Source organism: Halichoerus grypus, chromosome 4 (assembly GCF_964656455.1).
Source record: "Halichoerus grypus chromosome 4, mHalGry1.hap1.1, whole genome shotgun sequence".
NCBI classification, from domain to species: Eukaryota; Metazoa; Chordata; class Mammalia; order Carnivora; family Phocidae; genus Halichoerus; species Halichoerus grypus.
This window is the reverse complement of record NC_135715.1, coordinates 142,458,848-142,480,698: the sequence shown is the minus strand read 5'-3', so window position 1 is coordinate 142,480,698 and position 21,851 is coordinate 142,458,848. Positions and strand designations below refer to the sequence as shown.

The window sequence follows — 21,851 nt, the reverse complement described above, 5'->3', positions numbered from 1 at the left end:
TTACAGCTGTTTAAAGTCACATTCATGTGCAGAACACTTACTTTGTACCCAAAGGATGAAACAAAGAGGCTTAAAGGCAGGTCTTACCTTCTAGTCCTAGCTAGATTTACCACTCATGAGCTTCTTGGTCCTAGCCTTGAGTTCTTTCTCCCTTATATCGTGGCAAGGTCCTCTCTGTAGTCCTTGGTATCCTTTTCTACCAGTGACCCTTAGTCAGACCATTTCAAATCTGGAGCACGGAGAGTAAGTTAAATCGGAATCCCTTTCTTTCTAGTAGCTTTCTCTGATGATAGGACACTCTTCTCCTTTTTCCCCTGGCATGTCCTGCATTTCAAGAGGGTATTGGGAGTAGCAGCCTTCATCAAACCAAAGATTAGATGTTTTACATTCTTCTCCCAGAGTCACTGGTGTCCAGCTAGCATTGGTACAGTAGGAGGGACTGGTCCAGTGACTCCTAAAGCAAGTCAATGTTCCGAAGTGACTTATATTTCCAGAATTCCACCAAACAAGGGTTGGAAACTGTGGACTACCATTTGAAGAGATCCTTTGTTTAATTGTAGTCAATCCCAGTACAAAATTTTGAAGGGTCTGTGCCTGAATGCTTCTAAGGGCTTTTACGTACATTTATCCTTGCCTGTCCCACTACTCCTTGTTACCTTACATTTACAGTCCTTTTGCACATGCATATCCACCTTGCCCTTGCAAGCACTTTCCTTCACGCACCTCCTCAAAATTGGCTCAAATTTGACTTTTTTTGCTCAGTCAGGAAAAGCTTAGCCTACCAGGCACCCCCGCTACACAAATAAAACCTTTCCTAGTTGATTCATATATCAAGAGATTTTTACATTGTTAAATACTACCTAAGGTTCCGTTCTATACTTTTGAGGTTTATTATTTAAAATAATCGAGATATAGGGACGCCTGGGTGGCTCAGTTGGTTAAGTGTCTGCCTTCAGCTGAGGTCATGATTCTGGGGTCCTGGGATCGAGCCCGCTTCTCCCTCTCCCCACCCCCTGCTCGTGCTCTTATCTCTCTTTCTCTCAAATAAATAAATAAAATCTTAAAAAAAATAATTTATAGAAAAAAAGTTCAAGCGGGACATATAATATCTTGTTTATCGGTTTAAAATATTTTTCTTTCTGCACAAAATATTTGCCACCTTGTAATCTATTCACGTGCTCCTATGGAAATGGTAATGCATTTGATGATGGTGATCATCAGAAGTATAATACCAATATTAAAGGTCATTTCATTTTAATTTAAGCTTTTTTTCTAGACTATGGTTATTTCAAGTATGAAACTGTGAATATGAGCTTCTTTGAGATGAAAATATCAGTAAACTAGGAAACATGGACAATGAACCTGTTTTGCATCTGATGAGGCAAAGGCCTGACCTCACTGGATTTCCATTTTCTCTTATGCAGAGAGGGGATATAACAGCTCATGCTGATTTTGTGAGCATGATGTGAGAAAAATACATCTTTATGATACATTATTGAATAATTGAACTTCTAAAAATTGTGTGCAGATTGATTTTTTTCAGGTTGAATTAGAAATGCAGTAGGAAAAAATATTTTTAGGTAATTTATAGGGAATTCTTTCATGAATGGTATTGTTACTTCCTAATAGCTCATATCTTTAAGATTTAATGCATTATTTTCCTAATAGAAAAATATATTTAACCATATAACAATCCTCTGAAAACATTTTGAAGGAAAGTTATAACATTTTTTTAGGACCTTGACTTTTTTAAGTATAAGAAGGTCAACATTCTAACTAAATTTTTTATAAATAACTTTTTAATTGTGTGAAAATTTGAATAATTTGCCAACATACTAATTGTCTTTTTTTCTTTCTCATTTTTTCAGAGACTTAGGTAAACAAGTTTCAGGTTTAAAAAGACTACATTTGGAAGTTTTTGAGGATTTGGAATACTGATAAAGATATAGTAAAAATAATAGGGGACAATTTAAAATAAATTTTAGTGTGTAGGTTAGAATTCTAACTTGAAGACAATGATAATAGTGCTTACCAAGAAATTTGGTAAAATATTAATTAATATTTTAATTAAGTGGTACACATTCTCATTAGTGCATTGAAATAATTGCTTATAAATATATTTCATTGTAATATACTTGTTCAGTTAGGGCATTGCTAGTCATGTTCATTTCATAATCACTAAATCCACAAGCAAACCCTGGGGAAGAAAAAGAAAAAATATAGACTAGATATATATTTATACTTAAATTACACTTAACTGACCCTTAGTTTTTAATTTTTGTCCCAGTCATGATGTTTACATATTTGGTTCATTCAAGTTACATGATTTTGAATTTTTATCTATAGCTGGAATCCACCATCTTGGCTTATGAGAATTACGATTCAATTGTAAAGTAAAGAAAAGTGGTCATTTATCATTACAGCTACGAGGATAAGTTACTTAGTCATAAATTAATGCATAATCTATCTTTTCCAGTGTTCACTGGTTCTATGTGAGGCACATTTTGTTCTTTTATACAAGGTCTCTTCTCAAAAAGAAAAGAGATAAGAAAAATACATTGAAACAGTTTTTCTATCTGTAGTCTTTTTTTAAAAAAAAAAGTTCCATTAATTTTTTTGCTAGTCTGCAAAAATTTTTCCTATTTTTTTAATCTTTTTCAAAAATTTCAACACACCACCATATTCTCTATCCTTAAATATTTCACATGCTTCTATTTTTTTAATTTAGTTTTATTTTATTATGTTATGTTAGTCACCATACAATACATCATTAGTTTTTGATGTAGTGTTCCATGATTCATTGTTTTCGTAAAACACCCAGTGTTCCATGCAATATGTGCCCTCCTTAATACCCATCACCAGGCTCACCCATCCCCCCACCCCCTCCCCTCTAAAACCTTCCGTTTGTTTCTCAGAGTTCATAGTCTCCCATGGTTCATCTCCCCCTCCGATTTCCCCCATTTCATTTTTCCCTTCCTTCTCCTAATGTCCTCCATGCTATTCCTTATGTTCCACAAATAAGTGAAACAATATGATAATGACATTGTATATTCCCACTGATAAAGATACCATTAGTTCAATTGTCTTTTTCCTCTATTTGGCTGACTTATAGTAGAAAGACTGCTTTGTCTTTTATAAACATACAAAATGACATTGCTCAAGTCTCTTAAGTGGTAATTTTGGGAGAAAATAGTTCTACTATTGCTGTTGTTCAAAATGACAAAGGTAGAAACAACTGCTTCTGTCCCAAAGGCACAACTGTCCACACTCAAAGTGAATGTCATTCCAAGAATCAATTATGTGTTGAGAAAAAAAAAAAAAAAAACCACTCAAGGCACTAGAATGTATTTTCAAAGAGGAAAACAAATTTCTAGTTTACAGGTCTTTATTGGAGGAGAAAAGCTTAGACTCATTCTTTTCACTCTTTTCTCCTTTTTTTAGATGGCTTTAATCTCAGAAATATATAAGCACAGTTTTACATTTACTTTCTATTTTTTTTTTTCAATGGAAAACTCTGTTTCAGCTTATACCAGGCAGCAGCCTTCCTCTGTCTAAAATGATGTTTACCCACAAATGCTACATTCTAACTCAAATGTCCAAAGTGGAAACAGCTAGGAATTCTTTTGGCCATAGCAAACAATATAAATTTTAAAAATAAAACCCATCCCAATGAATATTTTTACATGTTTATAGTAGGGATATTATGTACCATAATAACCAAACACTGACATTTTAATTTTCCCCTTTTGTTCAGTCCAGATAATTCCCCCTGATTTATTAGTGGGGACTTGTTCACATCTGTGAAAGATGTTCCTTTTCAAGAGAGGGGCTGGGAACTCAGCAAACATGGGACCAGTCAAGGGTGGCAGTACTCGGATTCTAGACTATTCATTCATGTGAAAGCCAATCCCGCTGGGTAGGGATGCAGTGTTAAGTCCCGTAAGAGACTGGGAAGGAGCCCTACACTTGCCAGGCCAGGGCTGCATGGGTGGTGCCATTTTCATTGGATGAAAGCGAAGGAAATTTGAGGCAGACATCGAATCACGTAAGTGAGGCATATAGGGGAGAGATTACCAGGCAGGTTTTCATATTTTAGTTAGTAGGCTGGGCCAAGATCTTACTCGGCATCCCCAATCCTATCATTTGAATGGCCATATTCATTGCAAAGCTGTTAAAAACTGCAGGACTTTGAAGGGACTGCTTCAGGACTCAGGTGGTGGAGACCCAGGAGGCTGACGTTACTTCCACTCTGGACTTCTCACACAAGGCAGGGGCTGACTCTACTTCAAACAATGTAAATACTTCAAAATTATTCCTAGAAAAGAATGTAAAACACACTGAGCAAATCCTCCTGTTCTCTGCTAAACTCGACCCATAGAATCTTCTCTTCTTTACATAGATTCCATTCTTTTTGAAATCAGCAGATACTCAGATTTGGGGTCAGACCCCAAATTCCTCCTAGGGAACCCTTTTGATACAGCTTCTACTAACTCTACTCAGCAGGCCAAGAACGTCGCAAGACACAATATCCCTGCATGTAGTATTCAGAATGGAGGTCTACAGACACAGCGACAATCTACATGGGGCGGCGCCAGGCGGGCAGACAGAGGTCCCGTCTTTAGCTGATGACCACTGCCATTCTCTGGCGGTGTCAGTGCTGTCAGCACACCAACAGCCTAACTGAAAACCAAGGAAGCAGACCCGAATGATTTCTCTTACAGCTGCGTTTGGCTTTATACACTATTCTCTAGTACTTTGAAACCTTTTACGGGTTTGTTCATGCCTACAAGACTGGTGCCCGTTCTACCGGTGTAACACTGAAACTTTTCAGCGGCCTCTGAGTGAGTCTCCTGCTTCCTTCTTGTCTATTGTTGTCTACCTCACACTATAGTAAGGTCCTGTTTCCTTTGAGTGCATTTTAATTGCATATTTCCATCTTAATCTATCAACTTCTAATAGATTTACTTTAGCAAACTATTTGGCACTCAGAACTTCTTTGTATAATTTCTCTTTTTTTCCAAAAAAGATTGTATTTATTAATTTGAGAGAGAGCGAGAACGCACATGCATGCATGGGGGGGGGGTGGCCGAGGGGTAGAGAGAGGAAGAGGAAAAGAATCCTAAGCGGACTCCACACTCACCACAGCACCACAGGGCTCAATCCCTTGAACCTGAGATCACCACCCCAGCTGAACCAAAAATAGGGCGCTTAACCGACTGAGCCACCCAGGCACCCCTGTATAATTTCTTATGTTTACTTATTTTGCAGGGAGTCAAGGTGGTGTTAAAAGTGTTGTGTCTGAATTCTACCCCAGCCAATTGCTTGATATGAGATTAAAGGCGAGTTTCTTCTTCAGCAACATGACCTTAGTAACACATCCTTCTTGGTTTGATGAGGACTCTCTGAGATTAAATGGCCTATGTCCAGCCCCTAGCATGGTATCAGTTACATAGCAGACTTTGAACATTGGGTATTTCTCCCTGTCCACCTTTAACTTTCTGAGTTCTGAGCCATTTCGTCTGAAGATTCTAAATTTCTTAATGGTAAAAGTTAATAATATTTGTAGAAATATTATTCTTTTTTCATGTACATGTTTTATATATGAATGTCAAATTTATCAATAGTTTCTTTTGCAACATATGCACTTATATCTTTCAAAGGTCTCCTGTAATCCAAAATTACAAATATATTCCCTTAGAATGCTTCCATAGTTTTGTTTTAGACATTTATGTTTTTAATGTATATTAATGTATTATTGTCATATAATTCTAATTGCTATATTTTTATAGTATATTTTGAAATTAGATAGTGTAAATTCTGTCTGTTTTCTTTCTGTTAGTACATTTTTTAGTTAATTTTGCATCTTTTCTGAGAACTGGACTGTCAAGTTTCATTTAAAAAATCTTGTTAGGCTTTGAATCAGGATTATATTTATTTTGTAATTTATTTAGTGGAGAATGACTACCTTTACTATATTTTCTTTCCATTTAGAATAGGGTGTGTCTCTCTATGAAATTATATCTTCTTTTATGTCCTATCGTACAGTTTTTACTACAGATATTGCAAATTCGCATTAGTTTTATTCTTAGATATTTTCTTTAATTCTCTATCATTTTCAATTATGACTAGGGCTTTTTTCCTTTATATTTTCTAATTTGTCATTGCTGATGTTTAGATATGTATACTTCATCAAGTTAGGAAAACTTCTTCTTGTATTACATACTGACCAAATAAAAAAATACCATTTTTAATAAATGTATTTTTTGCATTCATTAAAATGGTTTTGTGGTTTTTTATTTAATCTTTTAAAACATAAATACATTAAAGCATTTTATAGTGTCAAACCTTCCCTGCATTTCTGGTGTCAAGCAGCTTTTAAAACACTGCTATATTTAATCTATTAAATTTTTATTTTGAAGTTTTGCAGCTATACTTAAAAGTGAAGTTGACCTATGATTTTATTTTTTGTGCCATGTTCGTCTAGTTTACGTATCAAGGTTATAAAATTATCTTAGAAGGATACAGGAAGATTTCTCTATTTTCTTCCAAATGCTTTGAAAGCTAATTATCTCTAAAAATTTCCAAAAATTCTAAAATCTCTACAGATTTATTCAGTGTGTATCTTAAATTTTAATTTAACTTGGCATCTTGTCCCTTTATTTGCTAGATTCAGCAACCACAGCTTAGAACAAACAACGCTGGGGCGCCTGGGTGGCTCAGTTGGTTAAGCATCTGCCTTCGGCTCAGGTCATGATCTCAGGGTCCTGGGATGGGGCCCCACATTGGGCTTCTTGCTCAGTGGGGAGCCTGCTTCTCCCTCTCCCTCTTGCTTGTGCTCACTCTCTCTCTCTCTCAAATAAATAAATAAAATCTTTAAAAACAAAACAAAACAAAAAAACAATGCCTGGCACATAGTAAACACTCCGAATTATGAGTGGCTCTATGATTCTATTGCTTTGAGATCAGAGAATTTTGCCTGTTGAGAGTTCTTTTGTGGACTGAAAAATGGTAAATTTTAATGAATGTTCCCCTGAATACAAAGTTCCCTATATATTTATTATTTATAAAACCAATTTTGAAAGTTGTGCTTTTGAATTCTAAATAGTTTTAATTATTTTTAGTTTATTTGATCCATCAATTTATAAGGAAGATATAATCTCTGACTATTATGCATTTATTAATTTCACTTATATTTCTTTTTGGTTTTTTTCTCCCTTTTTGTTTTATATATTTCTGCTGTTAAGAACCTAAAGTATAAAGAGTATACATTTTTATGTTGTTCCTTTCATCTCTGTACAATTCTTTTTCCTTTTCATGCTCTGTCTTGATTTCTATTTTGCCTGATATTGACATTTTTACATCTGCCCTTTTTGTTAGCAATTTTCTGATATATTTTTTCTCCATTATTTTTCTTCTCAAATATTTTTATATCATGTTGCCTTAGATAGGTCTTTTGTAAACACCACACATTTAGGTAAAGATTTTGTTTGTTTTTACCAAATTTGAAAATCTCTTTCAGTAGAAGTACATATCTCCTTTATATTGTGCTATAAAACTTGTGTGTCTGGACTTTTCTTGCCATAGTTTAAAAAAAAAGTTTATTGTTATCAAACTTTCCTATCATCTATACATTTTCCCTGCCTTCTATTATTTCAATATTTTTTTCTAATATGAATTATTTTTGTTGGCATAAACTTATAGTTTCAGACATTTTTCCCCTTTAGAATTTTTGAGAATTATTGTATTGTCTTTTTACATCTATTTTTTTTTTTTTTACCAAAGTCTTACCTCCATTTCATTTCTTTGTAATTAAATTGTTTACTTCTGTCTCTTAACATTTTAAGGATTTTCAAATTCTCGTTTCTCTCTTGCATTTTTCCAAGGGTTTCCAGGTGCTTGTCCTTTTTATGTATTCTGCTTAGCACTAGATGGTACATTTTAAATGGAAAATTCTTGTCTTTCTTCAGCAGTCAGCATCCCCAACCCCTTTTAATTTTGACTGTTTCCTCATATGAGTCCTTTGAGAAACAGTATTGGCTGAACGTATTGGCTAAATGTTGGATCTTCTGAATTTCTCTTCCATACTTCTTTCTTTCCTCCCCCACCCCCACTCTGTCTCCTTGGGCCCCAGTATAGGAGAATCCACTGCCTTATTAGTCTAGCTTTCTAGTTTACTTTCCAGGCATAATTATGTGGCTATTTAGTCCATCCCTCTGTTTATTTTTTTAGTACTAACAGCCACGTATTTTTTATTTTCAAGATTTATAACTCAGCCTGTTATTTTTCATGGATAAGACAGCCTCTCATATCCTGCTGAAAATATTTATGATTCTTTAAATTATTTGTTGCTTCCTTTCATTATGGAATTTTTGTGATTTTTTATAGTATTCTTATATGTGTATTTGAGAAGACCTGTCTGTGAAAGCTAATTTTGATGATCATTGCCTGCATTTGGCGATTGCGTGTGTGTGCGCGCGCGCGCATGTGTGCGCTCGCATGTGCACATTTATTGCTTTAGCTGTGGACTAATAACTCTCTCATGGCTTAGCACAAGAGAGGAGGGTGGCTGGAGTCACCCTGGCAGGCCGATATGCACCTAACTGTCTCATCTTCCTCTCTTGGGCTTTCTATTCATGCCTCTCAGTTTGGAGCAGCACCTACCTTAGCAGGCTCTCCCACACTGGAGGGTTGTGGTTTCTCTTGCTATCACTGGCTTGGGGTAGGCTAATCTTCATTCATCTTCTGGGGCTTGGACATATTACCACCAGGAGAAAAATCAGGCATTTTTTAACAAAAAGGATCCAGGAGAACGGCTATTGGTTAAAGACCCAATAAGGTGTCCCCTATAGAGCTACTTTAGTTTATCTAAAAATTTCATTAATGTGACACTTATTTTACTTTCCTAAATGCAAAGTGCTATTTTTTCAAACCGGTAAAATGCATATGGTTTAAAATTGAAGAGTTGCAGAAGTGCATGCAGTCAAAATTATGCATCCTCCTAACCTATTTCTCAGCCCCCTGGTTTTTCTCCCCTGATCAACCATCCCTACCAGTCTTTCAACACCTCATTTTTTTGATCATGGAAGATAAGAAAAGTATTGCTATACTTGTCATTCAATTACACAACAATGGCTTTTCAACTCACTGGATATGCAAGTTTTTGTTCTTTGCTTTAGGTCTGTGAATTCCTAAATCACCTGAGATGTTTAGCATCTGGGTTACTAATACCTATGGACCCTGGAATACTGATTCCACAACTTGTAATAGCTAATAAGGTGCCCTTTCCTTTGTTGATTATAAAACCAGCCAACTATTCCCTTGCTATTATCTCCTAGTGTACTATAAAGGAATGGGGTGAACGTTCCATGGGGGAGCCGAGAAATACCCTTCTTCCTCCCAAGTCCAGTCCAGTCTCCCCAAGTTGTAACACTAGGAATAGGGCAACTGTTATGACCCCCCCCCCACCCCACCCACTGTCCGTCACTCCCCTTAGACTCTTCCCTGTTCTACTTGACTTCTCTGCACTTCTGACCCTCAGAGGAGCCTGTAATACCTAGACTTTATCTGGCCCAGGATCTTCTCCAATTTACATCTGCTCTTTAGACCAAATTGCAACTAGGCCAGCCTCCAAAGAGGAGAAAGTGTAACTTTTTTTTTTTTTACTGTGATTTACAATAAGAAATACATTTCATATCTTTCTCACACTTACACATTTGAAACAGAATGTTAACAATTCTTACCCCTATTAGCTGTAATGCAATATCATTTTTAAATATTATTTTTCATTTTAAAAATGTTATGATTGGGGCGCCTGGGTGGCTCAGTCGTTAAGTGTCTGTCTTCGGCTCAGGTCATGATCCCAGGGTCCTGGGATCAAGCCCCACATCAGGCTCCCTGCTTAGCGGGAAGCCTGCTTCTCTCTCTCCCAGTCCCCAGCTTGTGTTCCCACTCTTGCTATCTCTCTCTGTCAAATAAATAAATAAGTTCTTTAAAAAAAATGTTATGATCAACTCAAATGGATTTCATGATCCACTAAAGCGAGGTTCCCTGAAATTTGAAAAATACTGCCTAATGGCAATAAGCAGATTGTCAAAGGCTTTCCTCCTAGAGCTATAAAAAAGAAATTTCTACTGTTTCATATAATTTGCCACAAGACAGATTTTTTTATAAAGTGACTCTTATTTTCTTCTATTTTGATTCAGACCTATACTTTTCTGAACCAATGTTATTCCAATTGACAAATGTGGTCACTGCTGGGGTACCCGCACTTACAGTGTTTACTAATCCTGAACCAGGTCCAGTCTGGATGTGCCCTGGAGAGATCAGGGATCTCCCTGAATCATTCCCCTGTACCTTGTTGTTCAGTGACAATTTTTCATCATTTTCCTTACACTTGGGATTTTTTTTTTTTTTTTAAGTAATGCCCAGTGTGGAGCCCAATGCAGGACTTGAACTCACCACCCTGAGATCAAGATCGGAGCCGAGATCAAGAGCCGGACACCCAACCAACTGAGCCACCCAGGCGCCCCTACGCTCAGGATTTTTAAACTCACATTCATGTTCTCTCAACACTACACAGTTTTTGTTTTACCTTAAATCGGAATCTGTTTTATATATTTGTAAATAGGACCCTGCGTTCTCTCTCCACACCACAGCCCACCTGCATCTATGCGTGACAGAGCTGGGTGGCAGTATTATGGTTTGCCAGTAGACATATTTAACACATGATGAAATCATTCAGAAAATTCTTTAAGTTTCAAATTTTGGTTTATTTTGTAAAAAATCTTCTTTATAATAATCACTGAGCTCTTTTAAAAAAAATGAAGTTCATTTAGAGAGCTTTGGCATGTAGCTGTTTAAAAAATATTTAATTTTCAAGTACAAACTTTTAAAATCAGGGCTTTCCAAAGTTATTAGCACTTACAGTATATCTCTGTCCAGTGGAACAGATGTTGCCTGTATCTACAAATATTTCAAAAACAGATTGAAGGCATGCAATATGCAATTCCTTTTGGCACGATTCGCGTACATTTTGCCAGAAAACATTTGAACAGATTTTAAATCTTTCTGCTCATTATCTTTGAAAAATATACAAACTCACACACATTTTTGCAAGGTGTCTGTTATGAGTTACATGCTGTGAAGAGTACCTCTTAAACAATATGCCTCTCAACATCAAAAGCTTGACTATATAAAGCTTGGAAAGATGAGGAAAAGGTCATGTGTATAGTAATTGTTAATAGCAACATCAGACAAGTATGTCTTAATAAAAAATATTTAGCCTGATAGGTGCATAAAATTAAACTGCTTGAGCAGAATTAACAGCACCTATACTGTACCGCATTTCAAAGAGGCAGTACTTTATTCAAGAATCAAAGCCACGAACAATCCTTATTTTTCATGTCTTATCATCTAATTATGTTTCGGAGTCCTGTTAAATTCTATCTTTTGACATTTCTCAAAGCTCCCAGCTCTTGTCTCTTTAAACTGTTTATTCTACCTGGAGTACTCGCCCCCCCCCCCATCTCCATTTAGAGTGTGTGGAGTTTGGGGAAATTTCATGGAGTTCAGCGTGAGGAAGGGATAGGGTAAAACATTTGAGGGTCTGCGAGGAGAGAAGCCTGGGGAGGTGGACAGGAGCCAGATAACTGGGGAGACTTCTATACAACGCTAATTTGGGGAGTTTGCAATTAGCACTGGAGATTTGATAAAAAACAATGGAGGATTTTAATCAAGGAGATGAATGACGGGATTAGAAGTACATTTTATATAATTGAATCCAGATACATCATGTAAAATGAATTTAAAAGAGCAAAGCTGGAAGCACAACAGCCAGTTAGGAGTTTGCTACAATAGCTAAGGCGTGGAATGTTTCCAATTAGAATCCGTGAACCCACCGTGCCTCACATTCCTGCCATTTGTGGTTACTGCTCCTAATTTACAGCTTTCCACTGTGTGTTTTCCGTATTCTCATCATCATGCTGGAAAGGTTTCTCTCCTCTGCCCCCCACCTCCCAGACCTTCCATGCTAACCTCTGTGATGCCGATCTTACGCAATCTACCTCTCCCACATCTTGACCTTCTGCAACAACGGTGGATCCCATTCCCTGGCTTTCACTGAAAACTGGCTTCTCCAGCCTCTGGATCTTACACAATCTACTTCTCCCACACCAAGCTAGTGGCAAAATTCTTATGCCTCCGTGCCAATCCAGACTTGTATGACTCCTTGTCTCACTCCTTCTTGGAGCTTCATGATGCTTTTGCAGTATCACCTTCCATGCCTTTTTTGCTCTCGTAAGCTCCTCAGTCACTACTTTTCCTTCATCACATGTTTTGGTACCTGACACATCTTTCTTTCTACCCCATTCCTGCCATTCTCCAGAGTAGCTTCGGTGATCATTGGGTCTCCCAGCAAACAGCTTAGCTTCTCGTTAGCTTGGCTTTTCTTACACCAACAATCTTCACATCCACTCCATTTCAGAGCACCACTGCCACGCCTCTAGCCCAGACTGTGTTTTCATCAGACGATGCCCCTTTTCTGAAATATTCACAACTGCTCTTGGGCCACAAACTCTTATCCTTCTAGTTCTTCCCATCAGTGTTTCCACAATCTCACTGGGATCTATAACTTTGCGCTTCCTTTATTTTTATCCACGGTTCCCTCCTACTTCCACTTCCTTTTCTATCCAAGCTCCAACCCCTTTTCTATCCAAGCTTTAAACCTTTTTTTTTTTTTGCCATTTCTCTCAACTCTGGCCACTTTCCCTTCCCCTGCTTCCACCAGCAAAACCAAAGTGTAAGCCCCTTTCTTTGCCTACTCTCTCCATTCTCCATCCCGGACTACTAAGTACTACTGGAGAAAATTAGCACAGACAGACTGATGGCCTGACAAATTAACAGTTTCAATAATAACTGGGTCCTGAAATCTGCCTGGAAAATTCTCTGACTTTCTCTAATTGGTTCCCTTTTTCACTTTCCACAGATCCTTTTCAAATTTTCTTTCTCCTGAAACCTTTGATCTCTCTCTGTCTCACTCTTCAGTTAGAGCAGATAATTTCGAGAGAAAATGGACAATACTAGATGGAACTTTCCTCAGACTCCTCCAGCTGCATTTGCAAACCTCCCAACTCCTGCCCCCTTCTCTTGCCTCCTTTCCCTCCGTGGCGGTGCAGCAGAAGTTCATCCTTCTAATCAAGGACCTCCCTGCTCCTGTACTAGACCCATCTGCTCCCACCTCATCCTTGCCTTTTTGATTGGCTGACCATCTTTTCTCTTCAGTATCTACAAGCACCCTCACTGCAAGATGTCTTCCCATCAGCATGTCCATGGTCAAGTCTTCGCTGTTGTATCAACCACCAGCCAAACTTCTTCCCCTATCCATCTTTCTCTATCATCTTTCTTTTTTCACAAACAATGACTATAAAGACTGTCTTCCTTTTTCTCACCTTCTATTCATTCCTCAGCCTAGTTGTAATCTGGCTTTTGTTTCTAGAATACCCATGACTCTATGCTTGTTAAAATCATTTGATGCTAAATAAGCCCCTCTTTTACTTCCGTCACTGCATTTTAAACTGTTGTCTAGTTTTTCTTCTTGAGATGCTCCTTCCCTCCCTCCCTCTCCCCATGTTGGCAAATGTGACATTACATTCTCTGATCTTCCCCCTAACTCTGGTTGTTGTTTCTCAGAGTCCTTCATGAGTAATTTTTCTCTGTTTTCCTATTAAAAGGTGTCAGGTCATCGGAGTTTATCTTCTAGCTTATAACAACCTCAGCAATAGTAATAATAGCCAATATTCATCAAATTTGTACTTGTATTAAATGCTTTTTTATAGATGATATTTTATTCTTTACAAAACCCTATAAGGGAGATACTATTAATAGCTCCCCTTACAGAGAAGTTAAAGAGCCTAAGCATGGTCCTAGAGCTAGCAGGTAGCAAAAGCAAGATGCCAAGAAAACCAGAGCAAAACCAAGTTACCCAAATCTGATGGAACAGAGACTGTCCCCTAATCACTGGTTCTGTGTCCTTACCCATGGCGATCTCACCCACCTGCATGTATTCCCTGCCAGATTCTCGTGGTTCTCAAGTCCAGTGTTCCTTCCCAAATACGGTTTCTGAAGACCAGGCCCTTATACCGCACTGCCTCCTACTGCTTTGCACAAGTAACTCAAAGCCCACATTTCTCAAACTAAACTCGCCATTGCATCACTCCCTGCCCTTGCAAAATTGTTCTTGTTTGTCTCATTTTGGTCAGTGGAGCTACAGTTGACTTTGTCTGCCAGGTCAGAACCTTGCTTTCATCCTTGAATCCCCACAATCCTTCCCTCCTCTCTCCAGTTAATTACCAGGTTTTCTTACTTTGGCTTGTGTGAAATTTCTGGTATCTTATTGCCTTCATTTTCACTGTCTAGATTATTAAAGCAAGTAGGGGCTCCTTGCTCCCAGTGTCTCTGCCTTTCTAATCTGTTCTTCACAATGCAGCTTAATTCAGTTTCCTCAAGTGCAAATTTGATCATATCAGCTCCTATCTTTAAAACCTTTAGTGCCAGAGGGGAGGTGGGTGGAGGGATGGGTGAAATAGATAAAGGGGATTAAGAGTACACTTATCTTGATGAACACTGAGAAATGTATAGAATTGTTGAATCATGATATTGTACACCTGAATCGAATATAACACTGTATGTTAATTAAATTTCAAGAAAAAAATACTAAAAATTAAAAATAAAATGTCTGATAGAATTTTCTAGTGAAACAAACAAACAAACAAAAATCTTGAGTGGCTTGTCACTGATCTCTAAACTCCTTAGGATGCCATTAAAGGCCTCATGACCTGCCTTCAGCTTACTGTTGTGGTCTAACTTTCTATAATTACCTACTGCATGTTCTATAATCCAGCCATGTTGAATTATTATCATTTCCTTAAATGTGCTGAAATATAATGTTCTTTCTCTTGATTCTGACCTTCTGCAGATAATGAGGTCATCTTACCTACATCTAAAATGTAAATCATTCTCGTAAGAGTTACTTTTCAACTTCTATAACATCTGTTCTGGGAAGTGGTTTCTAATAACCCAAGCCTGGGCAAGTGGCCCTGTGATGTCTGTCCACGGAATACTGTGCTTACCTCTACTTCAGCACATACCACAGTGTGTTGTAAGTGTCCATTTACTGTTTGCTCCAGTAAGACACATACATAGCCTGACGGCCGGGGTGGTAGTTACCTTTGAACTTATAGTGTATGGCACTACATGTAGCATATATCAAATGATCAACAAATATTTATTGAATTGATGAATTAATGACTTTCTACAAGTGTCATGCTAAAAAATGGAAGCCATCTGTTGTACTTGGCAACTGATAATCTCTGCCAGAAAAGCTTCATTAGGGTTGAGCAGGTTAGCAATGAATGAGAAATAAGGAAATGGTTAGACTTCTCACTTGAGAAGCTTAGCTATTAGTTTCATTCATAAGAGCAATGGTAAATAAATAACTAACCCACAGCAATAACCTCTTAAGAGTCATGTAGGACTTACAGGAAGAAAGTTTAAACGCTTGACTGGAGGGTATAAAAGGAGATGAACACATGGCGAGACATACCAGATTTCTGGCTAGGAAAACAATATTGTAAGATAAAATTATTTTCCTAAATAAACTTATAGTTTCAATGCAATGTAACACAAATATTCCATTGAGTTGTTTTTTTTTTATTATGAAATGGTTCGTATTTGTGGGGAAAAATTCAAATCAAGTCTCTCATTCCCTTAAATTCTCTTGAGTGTGTGTGTGTGTGTGTATGTGTGTAAGTACTCACATATGAATATATATTTATACACACACACACATATATATGATAGTCTTTTTTTTTTTAACACATATGGACTCTCTCTCTATGTACCCTCCAACAACTATTTTATTTAACTTAGCAGCATAACTTGGATATCTTTCTACATCAATACATATGGATCTACCTTATACATTTTTAAGCTTCTAAAATTGAAATTTATCATACATACAAAAGAGCGCAGAAATCATCCCTTCCTCATGTCCCTTCCCAATCTTAATTCCCTAAAAGGTAAACACTACTGTGACTTTTTTTCAGCACGGATTAATGTTACCCATTCTTGAGCTTTATATAAATGGAATCACGCAGTATGTTATTGTGTCTGGTCTCATACTCAATATTTAGGAGTTATTCAGTAGTTTGGCTTTTCATTGCCATATTACATTACATGACTACAATACAATTTACACATTCCTCCCTTAGTGGATAATTGCAGTGTTCCCAGGCAGAATATTATGAATAGAGATGCTGGGAACATTCTTGTAAATCTTTTTATGAACATATGTATATATAATCTGTTGGATATATACCTAGAAGTGGAAGAGCTAGGTGATAGGGTATTCATATATTGAGTTTTCGTAGATACTGCCAAAGAGTTTTTCAAAATAATTATAGCAGTTTATGCTCCCATAGCAGTGTGTGTACCATATTCTTTTTAAAGACCTAGAGTATCACATTGTGTAAATATACCCTAAGTGTATTTAACATTGGTTGTTTTCAGTTTTTTTACTGGCACAAACAATTTTTAAATAAACATTTTGTATAGGTATTTTTGTTTATTCATGTGAGTGTTTCTTTAAGCATGTCAGTAAGATAAAATTTTTTAAAAATTGAAAATAATTTTAAAGTTCACTTGAAAAAAATTAGTTTTTCCAAAACAAAATTAGGGAACAATATTTTATAAAACCTGAGTGAAATGAAAATGTTTTCTAAAAGCTGCAATCACTGAAATTGTAGCCCGGGTACAGAAAAGAACACATACGTTAGTGGCTAGGAATGATAGCTGTCAGTTAGGTTTCAAGCAGGAAAAGCAAAATTAAACTGAATATTTAAAGCAGAGGAGACCTGATGCAGGCACTGGGTTACACTGGTGATAAAAGGGACTGAGAAGCCACCCAAAGATGCACAACACAGCTGCCGCGGGAGGGACACGCAAGAAGGGGGCAGAACTCCTAGAGCTCAGCGCTGGGTCAGTGAGGGAAACCAGGTAAAATGACGGGGCACCTGTCGAAGCGGGGACAGAGAAATGCAATCTCTGCTCAAGGTGTCACCTGAAGCAGGAAGAGGGGAAAAATACCTTGACTCTTCTTTTCCTCTGATCAGGGCTTCCCCCCAGATGCGCTGATGGCAAGTTACTAAGGAGTGTGGGAAAAAGCCTGGGAAGGTCAGCTTGCTGGAGAGAACGGAGCAGAGTGGCAGAAGGACAAGAAGGCAACAGGATGGCATAATAGAATAAATAATAAAGATGACATCACAAATCAGAGTAGATAGGAATGATGGTTTAATAAATCCTATGGACATCATTGTTGCCCTATTATGAAAAGATCAAGTTAAATTGGATTTTCACCTCATACTGTAGCCCCACATAAATTACAAGGAGGTGTAGAGTTAAATGTAAACAATTGAAGTCTCTATGAAAAAGAAAAATTGTGTATATTTTCAGGAATGGGGATGATTTAAGTGCATAAAAGCGACAGAATAAATCTAAAACTTTGATCATTTAAATTTAAAATAATACCATAAATAAAACTAAAAGGCATATAACAAAGTAGGAAAATTATTGGTACATATATGAAAAAGAGTTAATACTTGCAGTCTCATAAATAAGTAGAAGCATGGGCAAAGTACAGCAACAGATATTTCATAAAAGAAGACAAAATGACTGGTAAACATAGATAAAATAATATTTAAATTCCAATAATTGAAGTCATACAAATTTAAGTAAAAATATATTTATCTGTCCATTCAAGTGACAAATATTATAAAATATTGTTAATCCCACAGTGTGGGGGAAAAATGTATGCTACAGCAATAAGTGGACTAACCTGTCACCATTAAAATTATTTTTCAAGAAATACTTGACAAAGATAATATTCTTTTTTTAAATAATATTCTTGATATAATAAGGTGAAAACAATAGGATTTAAACAGTATTTTAAATTAAAATTTTGTTACAAAATAAAAAAACCCACACATATAAATGTACAAAATAAAATACCAGAAGGAATACACCAATATGGTAAAGAATTAACTGAGGGGCACCTGGGTGGCTCAGTCGTTAAGCGTCTGCCTTCGGCTCAGGTCATGATCTCAGGGTCCTGGGATCGAGCCCCACATTGGGCTCCCTGCTCCGCGGGAAGCCTGCTTCTCCCTCTCCCACTCCCCCTGCTTGTGTTCCCTCTCTCACTGTGTCTCTCTCTGTCAAATAAATAAATAAAATCTTTTTTTTTTTAAAGATTTTATTTATTTATTCATGAGAGACAGAGAGAGAGAGAGAGAGAGAGAGAGGCAGAGGGAGAAGCAGGCTCCCAAGGAGCAGGGAGCCCGATGCGGGACTCGATCCCAGGATCCTGAGATCATGACCTGAGCCGAAGGCAGACGCTTAACCATCTGAGCCACCCAGATGCCCTAAATAAAATCTTAAAAAAAAAAAAAAGAATTAACTGAAATGGTAATTTCTGGACTATGGGATTGAAGTAACTTTTATTTAATTATACACTTCTGCATTTTTCAAACATTCCACTGTGAGCCTTTATAATCTAAAAAAAGCAATGATCATACATATCCATACAAGTCAAAAGACGGTGAAGAATGCATTATTTGCAGAGAGAGAGATTTACACAAATTTGCAGACTGAAAGGAAAGAGCCAGTGGAGATGAAGCCCTTGAAGGTGAAAGGCCTCAAAGTTGCTGAAGGAAGGTCTTGGAGGAGACTGGTTGAGTTCTGGAGCATGGATGGGGAAATCAGGCTTGGATAAGAACTTGTGAGGAAAAAAGGCCTGAGGAAGCGCCCACGAGAACCAGACCCTGAGGGAGTTCACACTCTGTGATCCTGGTTTTCTCCCTGCTGAGACTAAGGAGCAACGATTAAATAGTACATTTACAGAGACTATTGGAGGTTCTGGATGTGTGCTGAAGAGAATAACCAAGAAGTCATTGCTGAGGAAAATCAAAGGATTAACAGGTTGTCCTGAAGGTCTCTTGGAGGTGAGACATCTTAACTTTGTAATGGTAGCATGATTTTTTACAATTACGTGAGGTTTTCGATCAACAATACATATTTTTTGGAATAGAAGCTTTGGAAGTTCAGAATGTTCTCCAAATGAGAATTTGCAGGGTGGACAGAGGTAACAGACAGGAAGGTTAGGAGATTGAAGGAACCTGAGACTGAAGTCTGCACTGGGATCTATGCTGATTAGGAAAGGAAGGAGACCTGGAACGGGGGTGGGGGACAGGAAGAGCAGGTGTTTGGAAGCGCATTACTGCAGTGGGCAAAAGAGAAGTGAGGATATATTATCTGCCTTTACTGAGCTCTCAAAACCTTTGCATTATGAATCTAACTTTTGACATTTACCACACTCTCCCTTGCGTTTTAGTTGATTGTACTTTTCTTTCTTTTTTTTTTTTTTAACCACAACCCACTCTTGTATGTGGCTATGTGTTCCCAAGGCACCTACCCAAGTGGCAGTTGTTCAAGGACTGTTGTTGGAAGAGTAAAGGCAACCAAATATGTTAATTTTTGGCATCGTGGCAAGTGCTTTGGTTAAATTTAGAACTACTCTTTTGAAGACGGTGCAGTCAAAAGTATTAATTAAATTGGCACCACTGCTTGCCAGCAACATCAATATGGCTCACCTTGGGAAGACGCCAGTTGAAGGTGTTACTGGGACTCTAGCAAGCTCAGAGCATCACATTTAATTGCACTTCAGAAGGCACCATCTTTTTAAGCCTCAAACTAATGGTGAGATGACCTGTTTTGCATGCAGGAAGAGTTTGCTCTGGATTTACTGTCTCGTAGTTGCAGGAATGATAACTGTGGCTGTTCTTTGCTCAAATAGTACCTACTCAGGAGGATGGCAGGGAACCTTTGGCTTCTCCCTAAAAGCTTGTTTTCAGAGAGTGAATTTTCCTGATGCTACACCTCCAGGGCATACTCTTCTTATGGTATACTCTTCAAGGCCTTTCCTATCAAGTTTCCATAATTTAAATAGAAACTCACAAGATTCCAAGTCTTTGGTAGGAAGAGTAAAGATGAGGAATATATTACTCTCTGATGGTGGTGAGGCTTGGGGCTTGGGAGGGAGGAAGAATTACAGTTCCTCCTTTTGGTAATCTTAACTGTAGTTCTCCACACATGCACGTACACATGCGTGCACGCTCACACACACACATACACACGCCCCTAAACACACTCAAGCATACTCAGTCACTTGCTCAGTTACTCGCTCACTCACTCACACAAACTTTTCCGGTCTTATTTTCAGCTGGATGTTAAAATCCCGACTCTGGTATTTAACTTTTAGTGTTTTCAAGGCTCTTTCTTATATATTCATGAATCTAGTAGACCTCATCCCAGTGAACATTCTTAATTACAGTCAATTGCCCCAAATTGGCTTTCCTGAATTTAAATGCATTTGCCATTTCATTTTTCAAGATGAATTTGATTGAACGTCTTGTAGTGATTGATGCAAGCTCATTCAGAGTATGTGAATAATAAATTTATTGCTCTCTGGAAATAAGTAATAGATCAAAAAATCTCTTTGGTTTAATATTTTACTGTTAAAGATTAAACAGTTCTTCTAAATAACTTAGCAACCCTTTCAAACTCAAATTGTTTAGCTCTATGTTTAAAGAAACTATTGAAATCGTTTCAGTCCCCTTGGGTGCAGTTGTGCAATTTGGATTTAGCTGGTCTGCAGATTGTACTCATCTATGTTAATGTTTCTGTAATGAGAATGATCCAACTGTGTCATAACCTTTTGGGTCTTAACCTCCTTCATTTACATAACCTTTTACTTCTCATTCACACTAGCCTTGCCATTTAAGGATGAATACATCAAACTCCTTCCTTTTTCTCCCACGACCTGATTTTGTTGCTAAAAAAAAAAAATCAATTAGTTTGTCTTACATATGAGAAAAACATGTTGTTCATAATAGATTTTTTGACATTTGAAAGATGTTAGGTGTTTAACGAAAAGAAATGAGTCAAAGGATTTTAGCGCTACTATCATGATTTTAAGAGAAAAACAGTAAATTACTTTTATTCTTAAAAATACACTAAATTTGAAAATATTTTAAAATACAGACTGTCAAAGAATTGACTTATATGTATATTTAGTGTCTTGCTTCAAATAGAATATGTTAAAATTTAGAATAGTGCTACTACCCGATATCTTAAAAATATATGTGTTAAATGCATATATGCATTAGGGTCTTCTATATTTAAAATTATGCCAATTTAGGGCGCCTGGGTGGCTCAGTTGGTTAAGCGACTGCCTTTGGCTCAGGTCATGATCCTGGAGTCCCGGGATCGAGTCCCACATCGGGCTCCCCGCTCAGCGGGGAGTCTGCTTCTCCCTCTGACCCTCCCCCGTCTCATGCTCTCTCTCTCTATCTCATTCTCTCTCTTAAATAAATAAATAAAATCTTTAAAAAAAATAATAAAATAAAATTATGCCAATTTATATACATTTACACACACATATTCACAAGTGTTGATTTTTAATAACATAAAATATTATAAAAGTTGGACTTGCTCAACTAAAAATGTAATTAAGAGATAATTGTGTTTCAAAAATTAATGACAATTTGTTTAAATAGCAAATAGGACACATATGGAATGATTTATTTTAAAAATCCTATTCACATGCAAGTTTTTAAAAAACATTATTAACTTGGGGCACCTGGATGGCTCAGTCGTTAAGCATCTGCCTTCAGCTCAGGTCATGATCTCAGGGTCCTGGGATCGAGCCCCATGTTGGGCTCCCTGTTCCGTGGGAAGCCTGCTTC

General features: G+C 37.3%; 1 long non-coding RNA gene across 1 annotated transcript in view; it reads right to left on the bottom strand.

The window, feature by feature from the left end:
* Window positions 1-21,851, bottom strand: part of LOC118527847 (uncharacterized) — a 114,177-nt gene that overhangs the window by 41,170 nt on the left and 51,156 nt on the right. The window lies entirely within an intron of this gene.